Source organism: Thunnus albacares, chromosome 18, assembly GCF_914725855.1.
Source record: "Thunnus albacares chromosome 18, fThuAlb1.1, whole genome shotgun sequence".
Lineage (NCBI taxonomy): Eukaryota > Metazoa > Chordata > Actinopteri > Scombriformes > Scombridae > Thunnus > Thunnus albacares.
The window spans coordinates 25,749,463-25,773,293 of record NC_058123.1 but is presented as its reverse complement, the minus strand read 5'-3'; the positions used below and the strand labels follow the sequence as shown (position 1 = coordinate 25,773,293).

At 38.9% G+C, this 23,831-nt stretch overlaps 1 protein-coding gene across 1 annotated transcript in view; it reads right to left on the bottom strand.

Annotated features, from left to right (window-relative positions):
- LOC122968539 (ras-related protein Rab-27B-like) overlaps positions 1-22,072 on the bottom strand; it is a 69,284-nt gene extending 47,212 nt beyond the window's left edge. Inside the window, exon 1 of the mRNA XM_044333867.1 lies at positions 21,536-22,072. The gene's annotated coding sequence lies outside the window, so the exon portion shown is untranslated. The remainder of the gene's footprint in view (positions 1-21,535) is intronic.
- Positions 22,073-23,831: the final 1,759 nt, after the last annotated feature.

Genomic DNA, 23,831 nt, shown 5'->3' with positions numbered 1-23,831 from the left:
AGAAAAATAATTCTATAGATGGAGGAAGAAGATGATTAGAAGCAATGGAAAGAAAAAGAAGAGAAAATGAAAAGACAGGGGAAGAAGACGTGACAATGAAACACAAAGAGGATGAGATGAAGGAGATTTGTGTCAGATGGTAGCCGTACAAGTATTCATTTCAAGTTCTTCCTAACAGAGTCTGATGCTTAGTCCAGCAGATAAAAGAGAAACAGCCAAATGCTCCATCACAAAAGATCAGATAAAATCACTTAGCTTCCACTTACAACAAGCTCTCACTAAAACATCACAAGTGGAAAACCACACATAACAAAATTAACCTGCCAGACATGGAGAATTAGCTAAGAAGATTGATGCCACTCTCCTATCTGCCCATTAAATATGAAGCTACAGCTAGGAGACAGTTAGCCTAGCTTAACAGAATGACTGAAAGCAGGGGGAAACAGCTAGCCTGTCATAAGGTAGCAAAACTAATTATATTTACAAAAACTTAAGTAAAAAACATGTTGTGGTTTCAGTAGGGTTAAGTAGCACAACCAGCAGAGACTATGTATCATGGTATCATCCCTTATCTGTTTTTTTTTAAATATAGCAGTTGACATTTCAAAGATTTGTTACCCCCTCATGATGTTAGACATACACTAAGTCATCTCAAGAGATGAAGCAGCAGATGTGGTTCATTTCTTCTAAAGACTGACAAAGATCTGAAAACTTTCCCAGCACCAAAATACATGTTACATTACATGATATTTTTCAAATCTGCCATCTTTCAGTGTCAGTTAACCATACAGGGACAACTTTATGTTGAAAGAGGCAATTTCTACACCCACAGGGGCAAGAAATAGACCAGAATGCAATGCAGCAACAATACATATTTGGTTCTGGTTATGATGCAACTCACGCTTTGTTTCAGCTAGAAACACAATCACTCTTACACTCTTATTATCAATACACATACAATTCAGAGATGCAGTTTCTTTTGTTAAATGAAAAAAAAGGTTTTGAATTTTGTTTCGAAATGTAGGTATCGTATTGGCAGTAATTATCGCAAAAATTCAAACAATAAAATCCCTAGAAACGTAGGCCCATTATTAGACCAAATGAGTTACTATGTGGTGGATTTACCAAGTTTAAAAGAATGCTCCACAAATTTAGTATAACCATAGCACTCATGATGGACAGTAAAAGATATGGGCTTTTTTATTACACATCTTCTTCTTCCTTGTCAAAATATGGCACCTACATTACCCACAATGCAATGAAAACATGATTCAGGTGTGTTATGTTAGTAGCGGCTAATGTAGCCTTGGACCACTAACCTGGGAGATGAGGAGCAGGCTACAGAGGTACTTTCTGACAGGCCACAATTTACCAAATAATTTGAGGGGTAAAATTAAGTAATTTGGGTATGAATTACTAAATTAAGCTGGCAAAATAAGTAATATTATTCATTTGAGGGCACAAATTACATGTTTTCAAGATGTATTTAATCAAATTGCAAGAGGTGGTTAAAAAATCTCCACTCAAAAGATAATATCTGTTAGTATAAGCAAAGACTTTCTGATTTTTTTCTATTTTTGGAAGATCTACATCCTTTCTGCACATGCTCAAAGAAACACAGGCAAAATCGAAGGTTTCTCAACTTGTTTCCAGCCTTCATATTCAAAATGTATTAAAGTATTATCTTTCAATGGTCTGGAGAAGGGTGAAACAGGAACTAAAATGTGGATGTGTAGCTGGAAACCACAATGACTCCCAGTGGATTCAGCTCTATACGACCTCAGTCATAAATAATGGATCCCTCCACCAAACCATCCACAGATGAAAATGAGTCTGACTGCATTTGTTAGGCTGCTGCCTGTGAATTTCAAGTCATCTGAGGGTAAATATCTCTTTGACTTTAATGAGTGTGCGATGAAGGAAGGAAAGGATTGTGGGGAGAAGACATCAAAAGAAAAGGAGAGAAGAAAGTCAGGGCTAATTCGTGTATATTTCGAAATTGCAATTTTAACTGTAACTTACATCAGTGGTTCCAACCTTTTTGCCTTTTTACCCCTGAAATTTAAGCAGTTGCTACTTGCAACCCCTCATCACACGTTGCATATGTCAGTGAATGGTGAGCAGTTATGATCACTGGAATTATTTTTGGAGGTCAGAATAGTTAAACTATCTGGTATTCTACAAGAAAAAAGCAAAGAATGAAGAAAATAAAATAAAAAAAACAATTCATATTATTTTGTTTCTTTCTCAAGATTGGCCGGCATGTTCAGTACCAAACCTGACAGGAAAAACCCAGGCAAGGAAGTCTGAAAATCACTTACTCACTTTTGAAAACCCTACTTTTCTCCCCTTTATTGTTTCCGGTTTATTTCATTATCAAAGTCTCACCACTCAGTTCATTTCGTCGAGCTCGACTCACGTCACCTTCAGGTAGCTTTCTAGGTCAGTCATTGTCCAGTTTAAATGACAGATATCAGGAGGACATACTTATTGGAATATCCCAGTTACACTGGGATACACAGTTAAATCCTCAAAACTGAGGATTGAACTGTATTAACTGTGGTGGATTTCCAGCCACTAGGAGGCAGTATAACTCCTCCACAAACTGACAGACACACAGCCCTGAAATGTTATCACTGTATAAAGTTGTTTCAACTATCATGTTAGCAAACCATTGCCTAATTGCTAACTTTTGCTTTACAGTCAGAGCAGCCTGCTATGGCGTACACTGACTACAAGTGGCCTTTTTACATTACATGTTGTCATTTGACTCATTTTTAATATTGAAAATATAAATGAGTGGAGTTTAAACTGCAAATGAAACTGCATTTGGATTCTGATTCTGATGCATGTCCTGTTGAAACAAAACAGCAGGGTGTTGGAGAGAGAAAGGCATGTTGACTGGATGTGAGGAGGTGAAGTCTGTGATGCTTTAATTGAAATCCTATGCCATCCTTCATTATAGCTAACTGACTGTAGTCTGACAATGACAATAATCTGATCTGGGCTGCCAGAAAATATACATTCAATATAACAATTAGACATTTTTCAGACACACACAACACGTCAAAAGAAAGAGCCAACATCTCTTCCTCATCTTCTGAGAGAGCAGAGTAGGAGAGATGGCAGCAGCAGATCGTGACCAGTAACTCTTTGCACTTGGAAAAAAAACTCCACACCTCTCCTCCTCCTCCTCCTCATTTTCTTTCCTTTCCTCACCTTCCCTCTCGTTTCTCTCTTTCTGCCTCCGTCACCAGGCAACTAGTCTTTCCTCCTTCCCTCTGTGTTATCTCTTTCTCTCATATCTTTGACACTCCCCCTTTTCTCATGCATTACTCCTCCCTCCATCCCTGCTTCTGCACTATATGAAGGGTTTTTGTTTCTGCTCAGAAAGACTTGAGCAAAAAGCAGTTACACCGTAATCTTTTCTCAACTATCAACATTTAAAATCTCAAGCGTTCGCATCTTAAACTGTGCTGGCTTATGAAATTTGGAAAATGCCTGTAAAACCAGCAATTACATCACTAAAACCCTTTTCAGTCATGGAATGTGTAATATTGTTGGCTTCATCTATTTGTAGGAACCAAGACTGCAGTCCCTCAAATGGCCACATGAGGCTGGCTCCAAAAGCAAGTCAATCCCCATAGACCCCCATGTTAAAATGCCCAACTTTACAGCGGAAATAAACATGTTTAAAGCATGATACAAAGAACGGTTTTGGTCTCTATAGCTAATTTCCCCATTCATGACAACTGTACAGGGGTGAATTTTTATATAACTCACCCATTTAAATTTTTATCAAAGTTTAAAGTTATGCATAATTAAGGGTGTGGCTGCTTTGAATGACAGGTGGGTGCCTTCAACAGGCAAGTCACTACCACAGCAACACTGGTTAGGTAACGTAACCATGGTGTAATCCCAGATTCACATACTTTCGCTATTTCAGTGTTTTTTCAGTTCATAAAAGTCAATTCTAACATTTTGATCACCTAAAAGAGTCTTGTTCAGCATTTGTTTGTACTAAAAGACCCTCTAAGGGGTCAGATGTTCAGCTTTTTCCAGTAAGTACATTTTGTTTTAATGGGTTTAAACCTGTTTTTCGCTAGAGATTTAGTTACTAGATGACAGTCTGATTAGTCGCCTCAATCATTTAATTCTTGTCCTGTGTGAATTAGTGCTCTGCTCATTTTTCCTGAACCTTAAAGGACAAGGCTGGCATTTTTGTATATTAATTCTTAAAAACAAATCTCATGTGCAGAGCCAAACCAACAATGAATTAATCCTACTTACAAGTATTGTGTGTGTATCCAAAGCCTGCTCTATTCCTCCGTTGTTGATCAAAAACTATTAAAAACACATCAGTGAGGTAAACCACTGCACTGGGTGACATGTTCCTTTGCCAAAAGGAGTTGTGGTTTAGTTTTTTTGGAAACGGCTCCAAAGACTAATAACAGAAGAGTAGTTTTCTGAAGAGTACTTCCATGTAATGCAGATTCTTGTGACACTTAACTGTGCTTGCACAGGATCGCTGTTCCATTTACAGATCTTTGCTAGCTTGTTGTGCTACATATCACAACCTCTTGACTTCGTACTAAAGTTCTTTGAGAAATTCGCAATGTAGTACAAAGTCAAGAGGTTGTGATATGCAGCACAACAAGCTGTATGACTGAAACATATTTTTTCACAGATGAGCAAAAATAACAAAAGAACTGAACCATTGGTTGCCCCAATATCCTAATGATTAAGGCATATACCACATAACAGCAAAGTCCGATTCCAGCAAGGGACCATTGTCACATGTCATACCCCTGTATATGTCACCTTGTGTCCTGTCACTCTCTACACTGTCATCTGTCAAATAAAGGCAGAACACCAAAAAAAAAGAACTGCACTCCTTGAAAAGCTGTCATTTCATGACATGACATATTTAATAAATAGAGCTATGGGCCGTCAGTACCATATGCCTCAATTCAAGTAGAGTATGGGCATCCAGTTTAATGATTGGTTTCAGCACAGACAGAAATTCCACTCACTGATTCATCCCATTTCTCCTCCCATTTGGAGGAGAAATACTGAATCCTTGTTAAAAAAAAAAAAAAAAAAAAAAAAGCAATGGATATAAAAATTCTGGATAAAGCCTTTCACCACATTTTTCAGTGGTAGAATGTTAATTCTTCCAGCATTGCTAAAATCCCCCCATTCCCAGAAAAATACTGTACTTGGTCATGGCCTCAGTGTCCATGGCTCCAGTCCTGGTCACATTGGATAGAATTTAACTACATGTGATCAATCACTTAATCAAACCCTAATTGGCCTATGGAAAATAACTGAAACGGAACTAATGAGGCAAACAATGTTTATAAAGAGGACTTTTAAGACACATCGACCAATGGTGACATAATAGAAAAATTACATACATTATTACAACAAAATAACTGGCAGCCATAATTTTTTCAGGTTTGATAGCTCTGTGTCCTTTTAACCCCTTTAAAGAAAGCAGAAGCAGAGAGTCAAACAAAACCACTCACATCTGCTGCTTGACTACAGGGATGCTACATGAGGTACACCAGTGATGCTAAATTATTGACAAAAACAAATTACTGTGCAGTAAATTGAAGCTATAAATGTTTCAAAGGCTGCATTTTTTAGTATGTGTGACCTTAAATTTTCTTCATTCAAGTTTGATGTAGTTTGTTTTGTGTTGTGTGTTTTTTGTTGTTTACAGTTCATGTTTTTTTACAGTCCACAGGTGTGTGTGTGTGTGTGTGTGTGTGTGTGTGTGTGTGTGTGTGTGTGTGTGTGTGTGTGTGTTGAGGGGGGTGTTTACATAATTTATAATTATTTCATTTCTAGTGAAATACACTGTTTACAAGCTATTGTTTTATTAAGTTTGTCATCTTTGAAAATAGGACCTGGCAATGTGCTTGAAATTACCAAGATAATAATAAAGATATTTTCTGATACCTACATATAGGACAATATGACAAATATATGCAAAATCACAGTACTGCTCAAAGCAATGAACTGTATTTAGAATATCTTATTCTATTTTTAAAAATGAATAATGGCCGCTACATCATTATCTGATCTTTTTTATTCCTGTTGGTGTCCATATCTGCCCCAAAAATCCATCTTTGTATGCTTTATAATTTGTTTCATAGTTCATGTTTCATTTCATGAACTTGCATCCCATGTGTTCTACAATCCTCAAAAACACACCTGTCACATAACTTGTAGGAAAATCATATGATGCCCTGCTACAATGTTTTGGACATCAGTTTGCTGGAATGCAAACTTGCAGTAAACACAGATAGAGGACACTCTGTTGTTTCTGTAACAGAACAATGTCCCTGCAACTTCATTACTGATTTTCTGTGCCACACACACACACACATCCACAAACACAGTCTCATACACACACCCTGGATCACATACCCCATAGAGGAGGAGATCCAACACTTGAGACAAAAACAAAACTCCCACTCACTCACACACACACACACACACAAACTGAGCACTTCCCATTGGGGCAAAAAACACCCAGTGTTGCTGGTTACATTCATTATTAATAAGCTGCAATTAGATTCTAATCTGCTGCTTCTTTTTACAGCATAGACACAGTTTGATTATCAGACAAGTAAACACTTCCTCAGAACATTCACATATACATAAAATATGCTCAGTACACACAATTTTGGTCACCACAGTAATCTATCAGAGTAGTAATAAGATGCCTATCAAAATTTCCCAAAGTACAAAGTGGTGTCTAAATCAGCATTTTTTTGTCCAACCAACTGGGTAAGAGAAAGAAAAGCAGAAATCAAATGCAAATCCTCAAATGTAATGTTTTACATGTAAATTATTAATCATTTAACAGAATCAGTCCACTAGTTTATAAACAGACTATATTTTTGCCGTTGTAGTGGTCACACGATGCATGTAAGGAGCAGTTAGTTAGTGCCTTCCTCTAGGGAATTTATCTTTAAACCCTGCTGATGTTAGTACATTGTTTTATGGAAGTGAACCTCTAACCCTGGCAGTGTTAGCTCCTAGGGAACTGAAGTTCAAACCCTAGTTAGTGTCTTGCTTGACAGAACTTTACTTCCAACCCTGGCAGTGTTAGTGTGTTGCTGTAGGGAACTTTACTTCCAGCTATGGCAGCGTTAAGGAACGCTCTAGGGAACTGAACTTCCAAAGCTCATACTGTGGGTCCCTTGCTTTATCGAGCTGAACTTCCAGTGTTAGTGCTTTGCTCTGGGGAACTAGACTTCCAAACCTGCTGGTGTTAATGCCTTGATTTAGAGAACTGAACTTCCAACACCTGGCAGTGTTTGTGCCTTCTTTTAGGGAACTGTACTTCCAGCCTTGCTCTGGGGAATTGATCTTCCGACCCTGGCAGTGATAGGATCTCGCTGTGCTGAATCTCTTATGTGTAAATTATGCACATCAGAGAAATAAAAACAGACTACTGTCTTGAGAATAGGGCTGGGTGTCATTCAAAAAAGTTTTGATACCAGTATCGGTACAATACTTTTTTCGATACCAATTTTATGAATCCATTTTAACAAAAAGAAAATTACATTATAGTACAAATCTTTAGTTTTATTTCTCAGCTCTGTGGCATTTTTCCACAGTGGAGAATTGTGATAGAGATTTTTCACAGTTTTCTGATATTTTTAAGGCCAAACAATTAATTGATCAATCAAAAATACAGTCTGTAGATTAATCCATCATACTAATGAGCACTTGCATCTCATTTTTTTTCCTAAAACGTTTTAGTTATTGGCTAAAGAGAAAGACAAGTGGGCCTCAGTTGCAAAAAGTCAATTCTTGGATAGTCTTACATTTTGTGCTCATTTTCTTCCATTAGGCTCATTTGGATATGAGGTAAGAGAACATGAATTATATTCTGCAGCAATGTCCCTCTGAAGTGCTAAAACAGACATCTTTTCCTCCCACAGCATGGCAAGGAAAAGGGAAAAAACAAGGATGGTACAAAATCACAAAATGTCAAGGCAGCACTTTAATAGAGGATCGCTCTGCCCCCCTGCCAAACTCCTGCCTGTCAAATTAGAGAGGGCTGTAATGATTTTTTTTTTTTTTTTTTTAACTGAGCAGATCAAAATGTCAAGACAGAGGACATACAACTAAAAAGGAGGGGATGACGTATCCTGGGATAGCAGCAAATAAAATGTCTTCGACATGAAAGATAAAACGAAGCACAGAGGTAGAATGAGTGAAAGATGAGAGAAAGAGACAAATGAGTACAGATTGTGTTTAGTCTCATGGTGCATTCTTGGCAGTGACGTATATCATTGCTTTTCAGTTTATTAATTCATGGTTAGATTATCCAAAACTGATCTCAGCTCTGTGGCTCCTTGGTTGATCTGATCTTTTCTTCTTCACTTTCAAGTCGCAGCCTATGAGCCGGGCTGTGACATTAGTTACAAGGATTATTATGCAACATGTTTTTTCTGCTCATGTGTTGCATTTACATCACTAGATTATGCTTAAGCCTTATCTTTTTTTTTGATAATTACCAACACATTGTAAAACTGATATTGAAAACTGAAAACTAGAAACCAGACCATTAAATTTGGTACTATCATCAAATATCAGCTTATCACAGACGCTGTATATCACTATCACACAATGTCCCCCATTAACCAACAAGATTAAAGTTTGTATCTATCATCTGCATTCTATGAATACTTTGAATGCAGCATCATCATGAGTAAAACCCTCTCTCTGTGGCTTCTCCTTCAGTCTGGAGTGAGACCAGGTTGCATATTTTCAGCAGTACTCTTCCTCCTCACTGTCGACAAGATCAAACCACAGATATAAAACCATTCAGTGGACCTTCAGTGGACGCTGTACAGGCACCTTGAAGATTTGGACTTCCTTGCTATCTTTGCCACCATTTACAACATACAAGCTGGTAGGAGACCAAAACTGGTAAGAAAAGAATTGAAGCATTCCACAATGGACGCATGAGAAGGCCATGTGGCATCTTCTGGCCTAACAAGATCACAAATAAGGACGCAAAATATATCCTTGATTTGCAATGACGGTAAATATATCCTTTATCATTGGCTGATAAATAAGAAAATTAATTTAGTGTTATTGTTCCAATAATAGAATTTCAGCTGATAACTACGTCTGATAATGGGAGCCTTTTTACATTGAATGCAGACTAGAGACGCCACTCTGAATTATATAAGGTCAGGTCTTCTGTCAGTAGTGAGGGGGACAGACAGAAGCAGAGCAGAGGATGTGGTTTTAGTGTAGTTTATGCTACTGCGTACAGTCACGCCTCACTGCATTTCCCTCCTCTCCTCTGCTCTCTGTGCCAGTCAGTGCCTGTGTTTGTACTCCGCCATACACACACACACACACAAACACGCATACACACACAGCGTGCAAAATGAATTTTTTTTGTCCACGGGCCAAATGGCTAGTGAATGTTCAAATTTTACCAACCACTCTATAGATTGCCATTGTTTTTTGGCTGATGAGTGAAGCAAATCGACCAGCCGCTTGCATATTTTACCAGTATTTGGCTGGTGGCTGGTGCTAATTTTGTGCCCTGTGCACACACGCACGCGCGCATGAACACCCACACACACAAGTTCGTGCAGCTATCCTTGTTAGGACATTGCATTGACTTCCATTCATTGTCAACAGCCTAACCCTAACCCTAACCCTAACCTTAACGATTCTATATGTAGGAATCAGAAATCTCCTCTCATTAGTGACATCTGTGGCTGTTAAATAAGCTACAGTCAACATCCTCGTGCTTGTGCACACATGCTCACAGACACACACACAGAGGCTCCTGCTTGGTTGTGGCCGCTGGCCAGTGAAAGCCGATCTGCACCACCCAACTCACACAAATATGCGTTGCTCAACCACCCGACCTGTAAACTGCCAACTTTTTTTGTTTTAGTGTGAAATGTGTGCTTATTATGACTTTTGGACTGCCAACAGGAAAAACAAATGGGGTAAGTTATGTTCTGCTATCGCTCTGGAGCTTGTTTTCTTCTCCTTTGTTGAGGAAATAATGTTGTTTTACTTGTGTGTGTTTGGGAGCTGGCAACTTGTCATTGCGGGGGTGTTTTGTTGTGAAATGTGTAGTGGTTGACGGAGGTAGCAGGCTGGCTCGTTAGCTGGAGAACTAATATCTGCAGGGTGTGTCTTATCGGATAGCACCCTTTTTGTTGTGTTGTTGTGTCATTATGCCGGTTGTTTGCTGATGTTAGCGGGAGAGAGGCGAGGCACTCGGAGCGCGCAAAAACGTTACTTCTGTTGGTTTTTCACAGAAAATCCGGCCCAGGTCCTTCACATAGAAGTCAGTCTACAGGCTGTTACAGACAATCGAGAAGGTCTCATTTTTTGTGTTACGTTACAACCCGTTCACTCATTGGCAATTAATAAACCATTAATACATTTAAATTGCTTCACAATTCTACATATAGAACCTTTAACCAGGACCTCAGAAATGATGTTTTACCATATTAGGTAAAACATCATTAGACTTTGGTCCCCATGAGGACCACTGGTGCCAACAAGGTCGGTGTTTATACCAAAAAAGGTTGCAATGAGGTAACAAAAATGTACACGTACACATACACATACACACACACACACACACACACACTCAGCAGCAAACAGCAGCGTGGCTTCAGAGCAGAGAGGCCAAAGCAGAGAAAATGAAACTGACTTAAAGTGCAACAAAATCTGCTAGGTAGACAGTAAGAGCAATTTATCTAACACCTGCTGAGCAAGCAGAACATTAACTTGCATAAACTTCCAGTCACTTCTCATTTACAGCCACACAGAGTTTTTTTTTGCTAACAGAGAAGCTCTGAACGAGCTAAAAGTGAACACTAATTTCATGTAACGATTGAGTTTTATTAGCAGTGTATCTTACAGACCAACCAGCCACTCCTCTCTACCAGCAGTAGATAGTGAGTCTTTTCACACCAGCAGCAGAGGGAGGAAGACAGACAGCTGGGGGAGGATGAATGATGACAGCCGCAGGGCTGTTGAACACTTTATTGTTAAGGACCTGCACTTTTTTATCAACAGTGGAGTATAAAGGCATCAAGTAGCCATTAATTAGGTCATCAGTATGTTTAGCTAATTTAGTTGTTTTTGTATGTAGGTTTAGAATAAATAAGTGTATTCTATATTAAAGGATGGTGAATGGGCTAAATTTTGGTGTTGTATTAGAACACATTTTCTCTTCATATTTTTGTATGATGACTATCATAATTTCTCATATCTGTACTGGTCACAACAAACAGATAATTATCGCTTATTGGCACAGAAATTCAGTACATTTCTAATCACAACCTTGGAATTATACAGAAAAAACAAAAGCAAGAACATCATGGCTGAAATAAGGCAGACGCAACTGCAATGGGTTGGACATGTGATTAAAATGGAAGTAGATCACACCCCAAAGGGATCCAAGCAAAAAAAAAGCCTGGAAGACCTTAAGTGACCTGGTGCTGAGCTGGGACAGACGAGCTAGCTTATATGAGCTTGATGAATTGTTCTGTTGTCAAGGATATGGAACAACGGAGGGAGCTCATTGTGGTTTTATCTGTTTATTTGTTAGGATCCCCATTAGCTGTGCACTATAGCACAGCTAGTCTTCCTGGAGTCCATATTTAAAAACATACATTAAACATTACACTCAACACTACTGGCAAACTTAAAACATATATCAGAGAACATTAATATGTATGAGTAAATCTTACACTGCAAAAAACTACAGATCAGCATATGCATAGCATCCTACAAATATGTTGTTCCCAGGAGTTTCCTTATTTGCTTTCTAAACATTGATTTCTGTGTGTTAATTTAGTCAGTAACAGTGGTAAAGAATTCCAAGTTTTCATTGCTCTATATACTTCTGTGTGTCTTATGTCCCACAGGAGACAAAGAGTCAGTAACTAACAAGAAACTGAAAATGTAAAAGATATGTCTGAGGTATATTGTATATTCTGGTACCAATCCCTGGACAGAAAAATCTTGGTCAATATAGTGTAATCATATGTTTTAATTCTCAAATATCAATATTGGCACCAGCCTCAATTATCAGGTCATGCTTAACCCTTCAACAACCAACCACAACCAATGTACAGTTTTTGAATGTCAGACCATTCCAATGAATTTGGACATGGTGGCCTTTTTGAACGTGACCACAATGACACGTATCACATGTTCATAATCATGTAACTTTTCAAAGCACTAGCAGTGAAAGTTGTACATATTCCTAGTATCTAGCATAACAGCTGATGGCAAGAGCTTTAACAAGATTCATGGACCTCAGGAAGAGTAGCTGTTGCCAACTAATAGGCATCCAACAAATTAAATATTAAACTTATTTTGCCTCATTATAAGCAGCAATTAAGTGAATGCTTAACAATTTTACAATGTAAGTTTGTTGATTCACCTGACCTGTGAACCAATCAAAAACTTGTGAAGAAAACAAAGGTGAGAATTAGCTGACATACTAAAAGATTCTCATGTAATTATGACTGATGTCTCATTGCTTCCCACTGGCACAAATGAAAATGTGGCTTTCATGGAAATGGAATGATTGAGAGAAAAAAAAGCATCTCAGAAGTTAATTTGAAAACCTGTTTAATTTGGCTCAGACATGAAAACAGTCAAAAAGGTAACAATAAATGGGGGAAACATTGATTAAACCATATTCATTTTTTAAAAACAACTGAATTTGTTCAAATGACTCATGTTATCCTGTTATTTATCTGTTTTTCCTGTTGTATGATTTGATGTTGGCACAACAGCAAAAGGGCTGAAGAAACAGGCTCTATCTATCTTACAGATCCCTCAGACAACAGTGTGCCTCTGTTGTATATAAATCAACATAGTCTTTAGCCTCCATCATTAAAACACAGCACAGAGTTCCCTATCATGAGAAGCTGTAATCCCGGTATTTATGAGTAGGGATAAAAGTGTCAGTTTAGAGGAGAGAATATACTGCTGATTTACTGTCCAGAAGAACCTTGTTCATTATTGATCCCTCTTTGCTTTCAAAAGCATCTCCTACAGTCATCCCCAGATTTCCTGCTCTTATTTTTTCAATCTGTTCATTTCTCATTCACAGCGTCTGTCTCGCTCTGCAGTGTGGCAGACTTTATTATTTTAACATATAGTAGGAACACATTGGAATACAGCTAGACCAATAAATCAAGCAGGGCATGTGTGCATGTTTCAGCCAATAAGTAACAATAGGTAGTAAGTTGCAGTAGAAATAAATCAAAGATATGTCTGTGCTAATTTAGAAATACTGGGGTTAAGTTTAGCTAAAGGCAGGGACACACATGACCACTGTTGAGCCAGTTATGAATATAATTCTGGCGTGATGCCGACAGCCAGCAGATAAAATCATGTAGTATGAGATATGTAAAGATTCCATCGTCTTCAGATCCAGTTTCTGCCAGTTGTCCCCTTTTTTTTTTTAAATATTTTATATTTGGGACTGACATTGGCGAGCAATGACGTCATTTGTGTGACACCCAAGGATGATGTACCAGTGAGATGTACTCTCACACTACAAGGTTTGTAGTGTGAGAGTGCTCAGGACAAATGAAAAGGAGTAAAAGCTGACCAAGCTGTAAAAAGATTGAATGTCTCTACAACATAAAGATCACAGATCTACACAAAGTGTTTCTTTTTTTTTTTTACAGTCTTTTTTTTTTTTAAAGTTCGCTCACCTCCAATTCCATCTGTAGGCTCTACAGTACACATTACCCATGCCTCTCCATCCACAATCTAACCTTCCTTTGCTTTTTCAGTGCAAATTTCCCTGCATATACACAGTACAAGCAGCTGGTTGCTGTTTGTTTTGGTACAAGAACACTTGACAATTGCTATTCTTGCTGAATTTGCAGGGTTGTCTACCACCAGAACTCCAGTTGTTACTCACAAGTCACTCAGTCTGTTGTCTATTGTAATTATTCAGTCATAATGTTTATGCCCATTTCTGGTTGTGAAAGACTCAAAAATCTGTGCAAGTAAGTGGAAACAATGTTTGTGTTTGGTTTGTCCAGGTTTAACCTAGCCTTAAAGTTTGTCCCAAGCTTGTGCACAAAAACTACTTGGTTATGGTTAAGGAAAAATCGTGGACATGGTTAAAAGACGCCACTGGTGACTGTTGGTAGACAAGAGCTGAACATCAGTCTCCTGGTTTTGTGCTGTTACAACAATGTCACAGTAATCGCACTTTTCAAATAAATCAAGAATGAGAACTAACACGCAATTTATTCAAATTAATTTGGACACAACCCACATAGCTTAATATTAAACTACATTGTAGAATTGACAAGCTAGCAGCTAATTCCTTCTTTGCACCTGAGAGACAGTAATTATTCACACGACCACAAGAGGTCACTTCAGTAACATCACTTGATTTATGTATGTTTGCATTTAAAAAAACGTACAAAGTTTTCCTTCTTCTAATGAGGACAGTCTTTTCTGGTTCTTCTGCTACAGTAAGTTGTTCGAGCTCAATTTGTTCAACAGTTGGATACTTTATGTTTGATTCTTGACTATGTGTTAGACTAGAATCTGTGTGTGTGTGTGTGTATGATTGTCTGTCTTTGTCATCTCGAGGCTTTAAAATCCTCTCTCTGCCTCACCACTTCTACTGTTTATCCAGCTGTAAATTATACAGACTGACTGGCTGAACTGAGCGACACACTTGTGATCAAATCATTAACCCGAATGTGTCACAGCAACTACATCCTTGAACTAAAGGACAACTACAAACACTACAGAGAGCTTAAAGCAATACACATGATTGTACTGGTTATAAATTTGACTGCCACTATTAATTATTAATTTTCATATGGTCATGACAAGTTAACAGTGTCAACACTGATGTTTTTAAAATTCATTATTTTGTTGTATTTTAACAGTAAGTTAAAATTATCCATCCAATTGACAGAGATGCTGGAATCAAAAACGATTAAGTTAAATAATAAAATAATACATAATCAAAATAGTCATTGATTACTTTAAATTAACTGCATCAGTAGTACACACAGCATAATGTGTTGACAATTGTCAGATAATATAAGGAGCACAGTGTGTTGTATTTGAGCCAGTCAAAATTTTGTGAAACTGTTGTAAAAAAAAAAAGCCTTTGGGTTCTGTCAGTCAACACAGAGAAGAGCGAACAACACCAAGTTTCATGGTGATTCAGTTCAAATAATAACCTGCCATCGATGGATCTGACATGTCCAGCTGTAACAGGTGATCACTCATCCACAGTACAACAGGTGACAGGTTATTTCAATTGTCAATTAATTAGACAGAGAAGATGAGGGATGCTTGGTGTCAACTGTCAGAAAATGTGGTTTGAGTGTAGCACCAGGTAGCATAACTAGGTGGTGCCTCTGTCTGGTTAATGAGATGGAGTTACAGGTGTGAGTGGAATAAACAAGTGCTCCTCTTCCAATGTCCTCAGAAATAAAAGCCAGCTAACTCTCCAGGCTGAGTAATCACTTGGTACGTGTCTGTGACTCCATCAATATAAAGTAAGAGTCTGAAAATTCCCACTGAGTTTTCTGGTGGCTGTGCAATTTAGCTGGCTAGTCCAGAGGTTCATGCTAATGCCAAACCAAAGACTGTATATAATGATGGATGTAGCGAGGTGTGACATCATCCATTGGTTTGCATTGGAGCCAGTTTAAAACCCAGAGTTGCAGCTTATGGTTGGCGCTTTTCACGCTCTGGAAACACGCCCTGCTACCTCAGACCCAATCTAACGCTAGCTTACTGGGAACACCGAGCGCTGCACCCTAATGGCTAACATTAGCTGCCTGAGCTAAATTATGCTAACAGGGCAAGTACCATAAGTAACAATAAACTTGCTGAAATATTGCAGCAATAGTCTGACTCAGTGCGAATCCTGGAGCCGGGGAGAACAACAGGTGGGCGAACTGTCAATCACCGCTGTCAAAGCCTCCTATAAGTCTTCAAATCTTATTAACAGAGCACTAATTTCCAAAATGACCACCAGCACACATATTAGAGGGCCTGAATAAAGCGGCTTAGACCGTAATGACTCATTGAAAAAAAATGACTGACTTAGTATTTCTGGAAAGAAGTTGATGCTTTTTGAATGGGGGTCAACTGGAGCCAGGGATTCTTTGGAGCCAGCATCTAGTGGCACTTTAAAGTACTTCTGCATTGGCTTCAACCTCATGCTGTGGTAGTTGCCACTTATGCCAAACTAGCAGTTTCAACAAAAGCAGCTCATTCAGCTGGAGAGCTGCCCTTCAAACAGAGCCCCACTGTAGTAACGGTAGTAACCGTGGGACAACTTTGGGGGATTATTTAGCTTGAAAAATGACTTCAACAATTAATCAATTATGAAAATTGACAGATATAATATATAATTACCGTCTGTGTACTAAGCACTCAGGATCCAGCTTAGCTTACTTTGAAGACATTTTTGGCATTTCATAAACATCCTGAACTATACATATTTCTAGATCATACAATGACTTGTGAATGACTTGGTGTAAATCTGTGTAGCCCTTCACTTAGCATAGCATATTCTTTGTCTGGTGTTTCTTATGCTAGAGCAGCATGATTGTCATTGTTTGAAATTCTAAAATAAAAATAAAAGTTTTTGAGGTGGCTCTGAGCATCTGAAGTGGGCAAACCGCATGGTGCAGAATGAATTTATAGTAAATGTTTTTTGTTGCCACAAGATAATATCTTGGGCAGACAACATCATATTTTGTTTGCACATGATTGAAAAATACAATTTTACAAGACTCTGGAGGATCTGTATTATGGGGTATAAAAAGCAGGTGACAGTCAGGGCAACACAACCAACAAAGGTGTGAGTTTATATTGACCAGCATTTATTCATTCCAGCTCAGATTCACAAATTAGCTCAGTGGGGAAAAAAAGTTCTTTGGCTCCAACTGACTATAAAGCTTTAACTCAACCAACCTGATTATTTCTGCCAAGAAACCTTTCTATCACTATGGATTAATTCTGCCAGCATACAATCCTCTCAGGAAAAGCACACACACCACGCTTGACTTGGAGAGGTGTGTAACTGCAGTCAGGTCCTCTATCAGATGGAAATCTTATCTATTCATTAATCATCTTAGGAAGGCTGAATCCTGCTGTTTCTGGTCAATACACTGTAGGTGAGCAGCAGGGGGAGGAGAGAGAGAGACAGGGAAAGACAGTGAGCAAGAAGAAAAGGGCACGCTGGTTATAGGGAGGCCGTCCCAGAGCCAAAAGGTCACAGAGAAGCATCACAGCAAAACACCTAACATGAATTCTCTGAGCTGTAATTCTCTCTGGATAAACCTCAACTACTGAAAGAAATACTATGACTGGATTTTCAAACATTACCATGGAAACGCACCTCATGGAGACTAAATGACAATGGCATGAAAGGTCTACAGGGCTGAACATGTAGAGTCCTCTGTGGGAAGATGAAGTGACAGACGGAGAAATGTGAATCACCACTACGGCATTGTTTCCCAACCTGGGGGTCAGAAGATAAACCTGAGGGGTAACAAGTTCAGAAAAAAAACATTTCTGCTGCACAAAATTATTATTCATCAAAACCATGCTTGTCTACTGTGAAAGACTGGATCATTTTACCACTTCAGGACTGTTTTAATGAAACAGTCTGGGATGGAAAAATCCCTCTTTGGTTGAACCGCTCACAGCTTCACAGACATGAAATACGTTACATCACTGGCTTCATCTATTAGTTAAAGTGATGGCTTTTTCAGATGTAGGTTACTTAACATTAAAGGATAGGTTCACAATTTTTCAAAGTCTGTCTTATAACAACAGTCAGCTACCCTTATGAACATTAGAGGTTGTGCTTGCTGTAATCATTCTTTCTGTTCATACTGACCATTAAGAGATCCCATCCTAATGAGCCTTAAATTTAAGTGATGGAGGCCAAAATCCACAGTCATCTTTTTGTGCAAAAATGTATTAAAACGAAGCTAATATGAGCAGCATTAGTCAAATGAAGTGTATATCTTCCAAAGTGACTGTCTTTTTAGTACAGAATTACCTCTTTATCTTTCCCTGGACAGTGTTTCCCTGTTGAGCTGCAGTGGAAGGATCATAACTAAAAGAAGGAAGTTGGAACTAAAAAGTCTTTGTAAGATATCTAATGAATTTGAATAATTTGGACACTGAAGCTTCATATCAGCTTAAGATAGATGTTTAAATACATTTTTGCACAGAAGGAGGACAGTGGACTTTGTCCCTCATCACTTACATTGTAAGTGCATTATGACAGGATCTTCTAATGGTCAGTATGATTAGAAGGAAGAAAAACGTGTCAATGTTCATTTGGGCTTCTGATTATTGTTTTAAAACTTGAAAAATTGTGAACGTATCCTTTAATGTACTTAACAGCTTTATTCAGACATGACAGGATGTTTACGGAAAGAGACAATGCTCATATGATAAGAATCAGAGAGAGAGACACTTTTTGTTTGTTTGTTCTCAGGCTGCATCACTGATAGATTTCAAAATTTGTTTTGCTGTTAAACTCTTAAACAGTGACCATCGTGAGTGTGTTTCTCTTGGTGAATCTAACAACACATTTTCACATCGGTTACATCATTTACATTTATAAAGTCTGACCGGAATGACAGGAGATGAAGTTGCTTTTCTCATTTAGGCCTCATTTCTATTTGCTCACCTGCTCATTTTTCATCAGTTGGCATGGATGACCTATTTGACATTATTTTGAAAAGTAGACCCTATGATGTGACACTGTACTGTATTCTGATATGAGAAAATTCAAATTGGCTTTTTCCTACTTCATTAAACAGATTTTGAGCATAAGAAATGATGATTGAAATATTACATTCATTACAGCGATGAGGTAGGCGAAATGACATGCATTTCTCTCTCTCTCTCTCTGCATGTTTTACTTTGTGCAGCCTTCACGTTAATCTGACAGCATTCATTTCAGACTATTGCCATGTTGAAAGTGAGATGAAAACGTTACCAGATCCGAGCTAGTACGATTGCCGTCGTGACGTTTATATAAAAGTGAGCAGACATGAGAACAACATGTTAAGGGGTGCATGTCTGAAAGGGGCTTAAGAGTCACAAGTCCACATTTCTTTGCTTTTAACGAGACAAAAAACTTGGAGAGCAGCACAACTGAGAGGCTGATGTCTCTATGGAAGAAGTTTGTATTTACGGTAAACCCGGCAGGACTTGAACGCAACATCAGGCAGAGCAGGAGAGTAGTAAACACTCGTCTGCTGCAGTCACGATTCCACTTTGAACGACAATGTGCAAATGTTGCTGATTAATTTATCTTTTTATGAAACTTTAATAAATGAATAGTGATTTGGAGAAAGCAGGGGCCTTCAGTGTATATTAACACCAGCAGAGATAATTACCCCACGAGCTGAATGTAATCTGTAATTTCCATTATGAGCCCATCAGTGATGAATCCACTTGGGTTGATACCAGAGACGTGAAACAATAAAGCTGCCAGCAGCTCAGGGGACACCGACTGCATTACCAAACCAATAAAGGCTGCTTCCACTAATTACCCCTGCTCCCTCCATCTTTGTTTACAAACTGATTTATGAGTCAACAAATACCTTGAGTCTGCCTATGGGATGCGGAGAGATACACATTATTGTCACGGTGGCAGGGGAGCTTCTTGTGCATGTGTGTTTCTGAAATATCAGCCCACATTCAGGGAAACAGGAAGTCACCTCACTGACCATTTTACAGTGAATTTAAAACAAGCAACCAGTGCAGAAAAGTCCTGGTTTTTGATTTGTAACAGAAGATGAAAAATCGTGCACATTAGCAAATTACTCACCACAAATTGTGACTGCCACTAACTCTAGTTAAAGGAAAACTAACAGTTCGAGCACTTCAGGGCTTGGATGGACATCAAACTCCCCCGATGCAAGATCATCAGTGCAAGAGATGAACGGCTGTGTAAGGAAATAAATATCTGGTTCTTTGATTAAAAAGAAGGAGAAGATGTTAACTACATCTCCCAAGGTGCATTTTGCCAAGAAACATCCAGTCGCGCTCCAATAACAGCAAGTCGAAGCTAAGGATTACACTAGTTTACATCAGTTCATTTGTGGGTTCCGGATCAGTTAGGGATGAATTCAATAACCGTGGCCCCAAGTGTTTTGAATTTATGCCTCTGACAGGCTTCTTCTCCATAGCAACTGCAGCAGAGGCTCATGGGTATCATAGTAGAACCATCCGCAATGGCATACTGACAGAAAAATAGACTTCTCAGAAAGAAAGCCATAACATAAACCTGCAGAAGACTCCTGTTTGTACACTGAGGAACAAGACTTGATTGAGTTTATATTGGTCACAATTTTTCACATGTAGCTCTTCTTACAAGAATTAAACATTTATTTTGTTGGTCAAAGTCATTTTTTCAGTGTCTTGCATTACAATTTTAACATTTAATCCAGACTATTAAAAAAACAAGAAATACTGTATAAATACATGACTAAAAGTATGTGGACACCAAAATAAAGTACATTCCTATACACTATGTGTGTGTATGTGTGATTGTGGAACATGTCATTCCAAAACCACAGACATTAAGCTGCTGCTGTAACAGCTTCCATTCTTCTGGTTTCAGGCTTTACATCTGATTTTAGCACCTGGCTGCAGGGACTTGCTCTCATTTAGCCTCAAGAGCATTAGATGGGTCAGCTACTGACGAGCTGGATAAGAACTGGCTCACATCAGTGTTCCAGTCCATCCAAAAGTTGTTGGATGGGGTCAGTCAAGATCTTCCATGATAAGTTGGGAAAACCGTTTCCTTACAGAGCTGGCTTTGTGCACGGGGTCACTGTCATGTTCCCCAAACTGCAAAGTTGGAGACAAACTATGGAATATCACTGTATGCTGTAGCTTTAAGATTTCCCTTCATTGCACATCCCCAGAGCAAAAGTAGCCTAGACAAAAGTACATGAATAATATTTTGGTGTATGAGCCTCAGAAATTACATTCTATTAATGTTAATGGAATGCTTTACATTTAGTTTCTTGTGAACTCCTGTGGATATCACACTGCAACTACAAACAAAATGTGCGCAAACCCTAGAGAACCACATGCATGACAGATCACGTCCCCACACAAACACACACACGCACACACACACTCACACAAACACATACGCAGAGTAGGCAGTCATTTGCCTACAGAGCAGGGACGCGCGGCGCTTTGCATGTGCAGCGGCTGATAAAGGACTGTGGGTTTGGAGGCTGCGGACACTTCTCTCCTCACTAGATCCTCCAGCAGCCCTGCGCCGGGCTATGACTCATAGCCTGCCGCTGCCTGCTTTCTACTGATGCTGGAAACGACAAATAACACGGAAACGCACCAATAAACAACAACAAACAAAACCCGCATCATCATCACACACTACCCGAGCCTAAAGGGATGCTCTTGAAACATCTCTTCCCTTTTTTTTCTCTGAGGCACTTACCTTTCTGTGACGTTATGGAAACAAACTCAGATCTTGCTCTCAGGTGTCTGCTGTTGCTGCTGCTGCTGCTGCTGCTGCCTGGCCAGTTGGTCTCCTCCTCCTCCTCCGAGACGTCGCATCTCTCCCACAGTCCCGATCGAGAGGAAAATCCGCGCAGAGATCAGCAGCCCTGCTCTGAGCTCAGCGCGGCGGCCCGGCGGGGTGTTTGCTGGGGTGCAGCCTGAGGAGGGCTCGACTGTACCTACGACAGAGAGTCTGATGGATGTCGCTCGGCTTCCTCGAGGGGTGGAGGTTTGACGCTCCCGCCGCCTTCAAGTACTACTTGGAAACTCGGATTTCTCACTTTCCATGTGCTTCCTTTTATTATTATTTTTTAAGGCGTTTTACGACTTTACCATATGGCAGTAGGGTAGAGATGATTACAAGCAAACTACAAACTTTTTCCCCGGCATGAATGTTAAAGTCCCCCTACACTCAAACTATGTTCAGCTTACACAAGTGTGATGTGGAAACTTGAAGCCTCCAGTGCACAAACACTGAGAATTGACTTTAAAAAGAAGTAGGAGACATCTTGTGTCCAGCTGTTAAACTTTTGAAACATAAAAAATATAGGCCTATTATTCCATAGATTCTGGAGTTTTTAATGAGGGAGAAAAAGTAGATCTCATTTTCAGGATTTTAAAGTGGTCATTATACATTTTTGTGGAAAAACCATATCAGACACACATATTGTGCAAAGCAGTGTAGCTATTTTATTGTCTTAGTATATGTCTGGAGGGAATCTTTAAATTTGGAACAATCATTAGGCAGTAAGAAAAAATAGGTCCTTGTTTCTCCGGAACTGGTTGGAATATCTTATTGGCTGGTCAGCTTTTTCAACAGTGGTTTTCACTAACCAATGTTCATTGGTAAATTCAGTCCCCTTACATCTAAATGACAAGTTTTCTGACCTTATAGATTTATTCCCTTTGTAGTCTAATCAACATCATGCTTTTCAAGAATGCAGTTAACTTGGGTTTTAATACAGGACAGGAGGAAAGTGTATTGCAATGGTGTCTAAAGCTTCCCAATATTGTACAATCATCCTCTGTATTTTACAAAATGGCAGCAAATGCTCTGTATGGTAAAAGTGAGAGTCTGAGGATAGTAAGGCAAAGGGACCTGGACACTGAGCTTGAACAAGAGGTTTGGGAGAATAATGTCCATAACATGGGTTGGCCAGTAAGGGAGAGTAAGAGAAAATGTATACATTATAAAATAATTCATAGATAATATTGGACTCCAGTCAGACTTAAAAAGCTTGGTCTTTTTCAAAGCAATGGATGCTGGAAATGTAAGAGTTCTATGGGTACCTTCGGCACCTCATGTGGTTGAATTGGTTTCCCCATTTTGGACACAAGTGGTTGGGGCAATTGAGGAGTGGTTGGACCAGCCCTTGTCGAGCTTGCCTCGTCTCTGATACGAGTTAATGCTAGCCAAACTGAAATGTGGGGTAGCTTCCTGGATGTATTAGGTGTTGGGATCACTAGATAACAATATGTAATAGAAAGCTTTAATGTATCTCATGTGGGGTGTTGTGTGTTGTGGGGAGGGGAGATGCTTTGGCCTATCATGCTGTGCTGTCTGTGCGTTTGCTTTCATTTTTCATTTTTGTTCCGTCTGTGATTGTGTACTTTGTTACCTGAAGACTACCACATGGAAGGTATGTTTTGTACTGTAATGATGCAGGGTGTTTAAGAAAAAAAAATTAAAACATTTAAATGACAAAAAGAATGCAGTTAACTTAAATGAATAGTTCAACATTTTGAGAAATAGGCTTCGCTTATTCGCTTTCTTCCTTACTTGTTTAATTTTACACTTCTGGGGAAGAACTATGTAGTCCATCCTGGGCTCTACTTTTCTTGACTGTAAATTTGCTGTACATTTTTGTATATTTGTAAATAAAGTCATTTTATAATTGTTGTTTTTTGTGGCTGAGATTTTATTCTAGAAATTCAAACACCACATTATTAACATAAGATTAAAATGAACGGCACATAACTGATGCTTTCATTTGGCCAAGCAGATGTGTTTTTGGCATGACCACCATTGACTTTTGAATTTATCCAGTATGTTTTTTAAGAGTTTGATAAGACCAAGAGTTGCAGACTCTTCACAACCCATAAAGATCTTGGACATCTTTAAGGTGCATACACTGAATCGTACAGTGGCCCTGAGGGTCAAAACACAACAACATATCAGAAAACACAATGACATTTCACAAAACACTACTAACTAGAAATGCTATCTTCCAGTG